The 6809-nt window shown below is 37.9% G+C and overlaps 1 long non-coding RNA gene across 1 annotated transcript; it reads left to right on the forward strand.

Annotated features, from left to right (window-relative positions):
* The first annotated feature begins 528 nt into the window (after window positions 1-528).
* LOC121051112 lies at window positions 529-4923 on the forward strand. Its single transcript, XR_005805172.1, has 3 exons — window positions 529-838; window positions 3742-3811; window positions 4173-4923. It is a non-coding gene; the product is annotated as an uncharacterized LOC121051112 (long non-coding RNA).
* Window positions 4924-6809: the final 1886 nt, after the last annotated feature.

A 6809-nucleotide genomic window follows, 5' to 3' on the forward strand; every position in this document is an offset into this window, starting at 1 on the left:
GTCGAGTACTGCAGAGTCTAGTGAGAGAGAGAGAGAGAGAGAGAGAGAGAGAGACGAGTTGAGAGAAAGAGAGAGAGAAATCGGTGAGGGGGAGGAGAGAAAGAATAGATCGAAGAGGGGTGGGGGAGAGAGAGATGAGTATAATTTGTTAATTAAAATGAGGGCAATACTGTCAATAGATGTTTGATTGGGTAAATGGGAGTAAAAAACTCTTAGTGGAGTAAGTGGACAATTTTTAGGCCAAAATTGTGTAAATGGTCATTATCCCAAAAATCTATTGTTATGGTAAGTGAGCTAATTTTAACCCATTTTAGTGCTTTGGGTCAAGACCCTTTAAATTAATGATAGTTCAACTAACCAAAATAACATAATTTCCAAATAAATAAGATTCGTCCATGAGAGATATATGAAATTCTGACAAAACGAATACCAGATAGATTTTTTCTTTCTTTCTAAAAATGTGAACCCTTTATTGAATCGAACACTTAAACAAATTTGATTCTGAGCCCATTGTTTTCTCACAAACCATAGATATTTGATTTAAATGCGTGAATCTCTATCAACCATTCAGACGGCAAATAAAAACCATGTATTTTCCAAAACCGCATTTTCTTCATCTTCTCCATTAGGTTATGAAGATTTTCTTAAGATTGCTTAATTGAATTGTACATCAATCTTCTGCAATCAAATATTCCCTCTTTATTGGATATGGTTCTAATTCATGAAGGAGTGATGAAACCTGTTAACACACTTAAAGGACATGGTGTAGAGGAAGACGATCCTCTTACTGAATAGGCCCATTGTGGTTCTGCATCATTGAATCAATGATTTACCACAGGTATATATAATATTACCAATCAATAACTTGTCAATTATAATTTTTTTATGCACTTGTTAATCTTGATTTTGCTTCAAGTTGTCATTATTTTATTTCAAAAAAAATTCGACATAGTTTTCTCTATCAAGAATGGTCACTTCTCAATTTATAGTTATTGTTTCTTTGAAGTTTTTAGTTGTTTCTAGTTTTTAGATGTGTGATCAAATCTCAAATAAGTCTATTATGTTTCGAGTTAAGGTTGTCGTCAATGATTCCAGTGTGTGCCTAGATTTGGGTAGTTGGTACATCATCAATAAGACCTAGTTTTTTATTGGCTCAAGGCCATGAGTTTTAATACCGATCTACGTGATGTGATAGGAAGATCCTGGATAGCTCACCCAATAATTTTCTATTGTCATCATATGTCTCAGTTATTGCTTACTTTTTTATCAATTGCCCAATTTTTCATACAACAAATAAAGAGAATGTATTTTCCAAAACCACATTTTCTTAATCTTCCCCATTGGGTTATGAAGATTCTTTAAGCTTGCTTAATTGAATTGTACACCAATCTTCTATCATCAAATATTCTCTCTCTCTACTGGATACATTTTGTTTCATGACAAGAGTGATGAAATCTTTGGACACATATGAAGGACACGAGATAGAGGAAGACGATCCTATTACTAAAGAGCCTAACTGTGGTTCTGCATTATTGAATCAATGATTTACTAGAAGTATAATATCATGAACCAATAACTTGTCAATCATGATTTGGTTTTTTTTTTTTTGCGCACTTGTTAATCATGATTTTGCTTGAAGTTATCATTGTTTTTGTCTAAAAGCCCTTTTCAACATAGTTTTCTCCATCCGAGATGGTGGTTTCTTTTCAATTTATAGTTATTATTTATGTGAAGTTTCTAGTGGTTTCTAGCTTTCGGATATGTTTGATCAGATCTCAAATAAGTCCATGCCTTTTCAAGTTAAGGTTATCATCATAGATTTCAGTGGGTGCCTAGATTTGGTCACTTGTCCCAGTTATTGCTGAATGTTTGGGTCGGTTGACATATCAGTCTCTTATCTTTCAAGTGAGGATGCTCAATGATGTTGTCGTTGGTTGTAATAGGTATTGAGATTGCGGTATGTTTGTAATTGCACTTTATTATATTAAATTTCTTTTGATAAATATAAATGCTTTTTCCTAATTAGATTTTTGCTTTTAGCGTAGATCATGTTATGCTTATTCAAAGAAGAAATCCATATTATTTGTGGATGTGGTCTTCAAACCTTTGAAAGTATCTCGTTATTAGATTTAGACTTTTTTTAAGACTATTTCTCTAAAAACGTTTTTGTAATAAAGTGTTTTTACCTAAAGCAGCTATGTTATAAACACGCATGGATATTTAAAATATGTCCAAATGCTTTTAGGAAGCAATGCTTAATGTCGTTAAAACACCACCAAAAATACGATTTTATAACTTAAAAATTATTTATAACTTCTTTTGCCAAATGCTATCGAAAACCACTTTACATAGTTTGGAAGCACTTTTACCCATTTTAAAAGCTAAGCTCACAAACATAGCCTTAGTACTAGTTGGTTGCTCTCCTTGTCCATTGTAGATTGGGGTTATTTTGTGTTGTAGTGTTCATACACATTCAAAGAAGAAGAAGAAAAAAAAAAAACAAATGGTTATGCTTGTTTGGAATTTATTTTTATAACAAAATCATATGCATTTGCTATAGCTATAAAATATTTTTGCTCATTATTATAACTTTTGTTGTCAAGAAATTAGCATAGTTAATTTATGATGCAAGAATGTTACCATTGTTTTTTGAAAATACACTCAAACGTGATGGAGAGTATTATACACAGAAACCCTAAGGCCGTGCTTATGCGCAGTCACCAAACCAACAAAACCTTGCGTTGTCCTTCATCTTCCCCAAGCCGCCACCATGTCCACCGTTGACGACATGACCTCGTCCTTCGCTGCATCGCTTGCGCTAGCTTGCAAAGATGTGGTTGATCTCTCAAGACCCTCTGGAGGAGTCCAAAAGCATGCAACACAATCCTTTTTACTGGCACGACCACTGGTGAAGAAACCGGCAGTGCTCAATGATCTAAACTTTTTTTCAAGCTAGTTTGGGTCCTCGATAAGGGTTTCAAGATTCAAGAGAGGGCACCAAATAGGATTGTCCTTGCTTTTGATTTACGCAGGGATCGCAACAAGGTGTTGAAAGGAGGGCCTTGGAGTAGGGCTACCAATGCGTCGTGTAGGGATGGGTTCGTGTCGGGTTAAGGTATTTGTCGTATCGCAAAATACAAACCCAAATCCAAACCCAACCCATTTAATAATCGTGTCAAAAATTAAAACTCAATCCCAACCTATTTATTAAACGGGTTACCCGTTTCCAACCCGCTTAACCCATTTAATAAATAGGTCATGTAGTGTTAGACAAAATGACCCCATTTAAGAGTTAATAATGCGACCCGTTTAACTAAAGAAATGCATAAATTGATTAAATTCACTAAAAACTCCACAAGATGAAGAATATAAATAATTATATATAATTCACAAATAATTAAATCCAATAATAATAAAGCAAAATATTTCAAATTGTCTAATCCTATGATCAAATACTCTGAACATCCAAAATTTCAAGAAGAAATACAGTATAATAGGGTTATACGAGTTCACTTCATGTTGGCGGGTTGACCCGTGGCCAACCCATTTATTAAATGGGTCATGGCTGGTTGACCCACAACCGACCCGCTTTATTTCGTGCGGGTTTCGAGTCATGTTATCGGGTCGTGTCGGAATTGACAGCCCTACCTTAGAGATTCAGTTAGGCTCTTGTTGTGCTTTAAGAATATGATGGTGTTTTCCCCTATTCATGAGATTGATCTGAACTCACTTTTCTTCTAGGTTTGAATCGGCAACATACCGCCGCTGTTTGAAGAGCCTGACATGATCAAGCGCATTGCGTTGGTGGCTGGTAAGTTCCTTGAAATGGATGATAAACTCTTTGCAAATGTTGGTAAAGTTAGGGTTCATGTGGCACATGATATTTCAAAACCCTTCTTCCTCAAGAAAACCCTAAAGCTTGCACCTCATGTTGAAGTCGAAATCTCGTATTTCTTTGAGAACCTTAAATGTGATCATTGCAATCTGATCTATGATGAAGGGGATCATTGCCCTTTACTAGGAAACCATGCAGCACCGGTTACAACTAGTGGATTGGGTGATCCAAGAGTTGAAATTGGACGTCCTTCCCTAGGGTTTGTTACTAATAATTTTGTGGATGGGACTTTTAGATTTTAGGGTGTGCAAACACCCATATTACCATATGTTTGCAGATCTTTATTTCAATCCACTGAGAGCAATAAGGGTGGCAAATCGATCATTCTACATGAGAAGATCTTCAACTCTAAGCAGTCTAAGGAAGTACCAGATCAAGCATTGGCGTTAACTATGTTTGATGCATCGGCCAAAAATACTACAGAGCCTGCTAGCCATGATCCAGGTACGTGCATGGAACTTGTGAATGGGAATGAGGATGTGGTTAGTCCAAATAGCAATGCTGAAATGGCTCTTGAGGAGCAGACAGGTATGCTTGAGCTGGCTGTAGGAAAAGAAAAACAAAATAGAGGTGACAAGCGTACCCAACCTCCCTCTCCTGCCAAGTCTCCACAGAAACTCAAAATACTGCTGCCTGAACTTTTCAAACCACTTCTGACTGAGGTGCCAGCAAAAAAGCAAAAAATGCCAATGTTCACAAGCAAATTCTCTACTAGATCCTTGGGTATGATTGAAGCTCCAGGGAACATTCTTGTGCCAAAAGATGTGATGCAGCCAAAGCCTGAACCAAAGAAGAAAAGGGGAAGGCCTCTGGGATCCAGGAATAAAAATCCCCCAAAATCAAAGAAGATTGTGGAAGCACAAGAACAATGTTTAGCTTATCTTTCCAAACCTCCTAGCCCAACTATTAAGGGCAAGGAGAAAATTTATAAGTTTAGTTTTTATTTCTGAATTTGCCTAATTGCTATGTGTTACTTTTTATAGTTCTTAGGCTCGTTGAATAAGTGAGCACTGGTTGTCTAATGTGTGGTGCTAGCATACCACGTCCTAAACTTTCCCTTGAGTTTGGCAAGGGAAGGTATGTATCCGTGCCATTCTAGCTTGAGATGAATGAATTGCTTGGTTAAAAAAAATTTGTTTTTTGAAAATACAATATAATTGTATAATTGCTATAGTCAGGAAATAAAGAAGTTGCCTTTTATAACATAAACCTCTCTTTTGGCAGAGACACTGAATTTTCCCAGGAGAAAATGGAAAAATACAATGAGTATAGAAGGGAAAATCATAATGGGAACAATTTCAGCCACTTTTTTACCCCCAGAATCAGCCCATTGTTTTGCTACCCATGGAGTTTCTGGAACTCAGCCGTTGTTTTCTCTCAAAACAGCCTCTATCTTCTCCTATAAAAATGACCAAGACTCTGAGTCAGTCTTCATCCCAAGTTCTGCATTCACTAACATCTTTAGGTTCTAATATAGAGAATAGTAAAGTTTCTTTAGGCATGCTTAAGGTTATGATGAAGAGGAAGAAGATGGTTATAGGGCAGGAGAGCCTAAAATGGCTATAAACTACTCATCGAATCAATGATTTACCATATGTATAATCTTTCTCTGAGTTCATTGCTTTGGTCCCAGTTTAATTATTGTTATTATTTTTTCTTGGTGTGATATTGATTGTGTCTCTATATTTTATTCAGTCAAAACACCCTTAGCGTAGGACATGCTTTCCAAGCCTTGGCCTTCCTCTTGAGTTTGGAAAGTGTGAATCTTGTGGTACTTCCGAACTTGGAAAGTGCGAAGGTGCATAACTATCTTCTTACTGTTTTTATCTTTCATTAATTTATAGAATGTTGCAAAACTAGGTAACAATAAATAAACATATTATAAGTCCACCTCTTCTAATGACAATGTTTGTTTTATGCCATTTTCAGGACATTTTGGACATATATTGGCTTGACATTACCTGAAGCTTCTGCTATCCACCTGGTGACCCTCACCTGTCGTCAACACATTGCGTGGGGTACACGCGCTGACGGTATAGTTCCAAAACAAAAAAAAAGTCTTTGGCTCTGTTAAAAGATTAGGATCCCCCGGCCGCGTTCCGTCGATGACACGCAGCCCATCACACTCGTCGACATTCGGTTCGTCCAGGTGTCCAGAACCCCCAGACAGTGACGCACAAGAACACGGCTGTAGGTGACACCTTCCAGTCATTCAACCTGGCCCAACCCCACCACCTCCGAAGAACCAGTCGCTGCGCTGCACAGCCACCTTCGCAGGACCGCCGCCTTCATCCCACCGCCATTCCCATCGAGCGGTCGACCATTTAACCATGGAGCAGCGACATGCTTTCCATCCCATCCCTTGCTACTCCATCCCATCCCTTCCCCACATCGGACTCATGCGACCCAACCCAAACTGGATCAAATTGATCGGATTCAAGTCGCGTCGGCACGACCTCATCCCCAACAGGCAATCTCATCCTCACATCAAACCCATTTTTTACCCGTCCTCTCTCTGTCTCAATCAAAGTTACCTTTTTTTTTTTTCCTTCAAACCGGTTTCTAAGAAGACAGTCACAGAGAGATACACATTAGTCAGATTAGGTCAGACCTATAGCTAGATCTACCAATTTGCGGCTATCGTTCAGCCACGTCACCAGGTGAGGGTCACCTGGTGGATAGCAGAAGCTCCGGACATTACCAATATATCATCCTAACCATGTCAGTGAGCTGAAGCTGTTGTTGAGTTTTTTGTGCCTGAAATGAGCTACTTTTGGGGTTGGCCTGGAATTTCCTTTTGCCTTAGAATCGCTTTGGCTCCTTGTGCACTTGACACCTATTAGTACTTTTTGAACTGTAACTTTGATTTCAGAACCGTCAATTTTATTTCTTTGTAAAGTTCTATAAAGAAATT

Source organism: Rosa chinensis, chromosome 1 (genome assembly GCF_002994745.2).
Source record: "Rosa chinensis cultivar Old Blush chromosome 1, RchiOBHm-V2, whole genome shotgun sequence".
In the NCBI taxonomy this organism is placed as follows: domain Eukaryota; kingdom Viridiplantae; phylum Streptophyta; class Magnoliopsida; order Rosales; family Rosaceae; genus Rosa; species Rosa chinensis.